The following is a 1,942-nucleotide window of genomic DNA, read 5'->3' as shown; positions in this document are numbered from 1 at the left end:
TATCTATCTACCTATCTATCTATCTATCTATCTATCTATCTATCTATCTATCTATCTATCTATCTATCTACCTATCTATCTATCTATCTATCTATCTATCTATCTATCATTACACCATCCAGGGTTTACAAATACAATTTTTATGTGACATTTAAATTTAAAATATTCTTAAAGATAAATTCCTTTGCCTAAATGACTCAGAGATTATAACAAAATAGATTTTACTAGTCAAATAAAGTCATTATTTTAGCGTCTTTTTTTTTTGGTTAAAGTCATCAGTTTAATGAACCTTTTTTATATTTATTTATATTGTCTACTTGTTTTCCATGTTAACTAAGATTTTTTTCTCTTAATTTTATCTCCTATTTAGATTTTCTTGGAAAAGTTAAAAAAATATAACAAAAAACTGTGATTGTTTTTGCAAAACACTAAGGACATTAACTTTATATGCATAGACTTTGAGTCTGCTTAAAAATTAACGAAATAAAATACATGTGTAAATATGTATGTATTAACATTATTTCGCTTAATATTTATAAGTAGAATGTAAATTTTTTCGAGTTAACTTATTTAACAAAGTTTCTAAGTCCATTTTTGTAAAGTGGTTGAAAGTTGAAAAAATAACTGTTTAGATAATTGTTATTTATTATTCTTATATAATATATATATGGACATAATATATATATATGGACTTATTAGTTTTGTACTCTAAGCCTAGAAGGAAACATGAACAAAATTTAAAGAAATGAAAGAAAACTGTAAATGCGTAGTACATTTATTAATTAATAAAGTTTTATGTTGTATCATAATTCAATCAAATAAAATGTGTCATGTGACCATCAAAATTATATTCTGGGAAAATTAAAAAAAAAATTGTTTAAGTCCTTGACAATGTTTTATATGTTTGTATATTCATTTATAAGTCTTTTAACAGGAAATGTATATGAATGGATACATATGTACATATGTATGTGTAGGTAAGTAAAATTTTATAGGAAAATAAATTTTAAATTAAACTTTTATAACAAGTATAAATGTTTGGGCATTAAAGCCAATATTTTTTGTGGTATATTTTGCCAACTTTATTATACTTCTAAAGTTCTATAAAGTCAATATTTAGAAACTTTTTATAAAAGAAAATTTTTTAACTTTCTAACCCTAAAACTAAAAATATAATAAAATTTTTATGGTTTTCAATTATGTAATTTTAAATTATTAAATTTGTCTATTCTAGTAGAAAACCAAAGACAGTAGTTTGTAATCAGAACGATCTTCGTCTTAATTGACTTAGAAAAGAAGATCGCAATGTCGAGTCATGAATTGTTTTTAGAGTTTTAAGGCAAATTTTTAAAGAACTTATTTTACTAAAACGTAGGATATTATAAGAAAAATGAAACTCTAATGAAATATTACTATTAATTAATTGGTTTTGTAGTGTTTTCTTATTTCAAAAGTCATATATTATTATGTATATTATTTCTGGCAATGGTTTTATTATTGATTCCAATAGTATTGAAAACACTGTAAGGATTGAAACGGGGTGGAAGTGAATAAGTCAGTGAGTGACTGAATGATTGAGCGTGAAAGTGTCTGAGTTTATTCATGTGCATGTCACAATATAACTTTTACTTTTTTTTGTATGTTTATTACATATTGATATACGTACATTAACTATTAACTGTAACAAATAATAAAAAAGAGAAAAAACAACAAAAATAAAAACAAACTTAACTATAAGTAATCATATGAGGTAGTGAAACCCATAAGTTTTAGGAGTGATCAATGAGTCCCTAATTAATTTGCATTATTGTCCAATAATCTCTATCTATCTATTCATATATCTATATATCTATCTATCTATCTATCTATCTATCTATCTATCTATCTATCTATCTATCTATCTATCTATCTATCTATCTATCTATCTATCTATCTATCTATC

The sequence above is a fragment of the Lucilia cuprina genome, chromosome 6 (genome assembly GCF_022045245.1).
Source record: "Lucilia cuprina isolate Lc7/37 chromosome 6, ASM2204524v1, whole genome shotgun sequence".
Taxonomy (NCBI): Eukaryota; Metazoa; Arthropoda; class Insecta; order Diptera; family Calliphoridae; genus Lucilia; species Lucilia cuprina.
Note: the sequence above shows the minus strand (reverse complement) of the source record.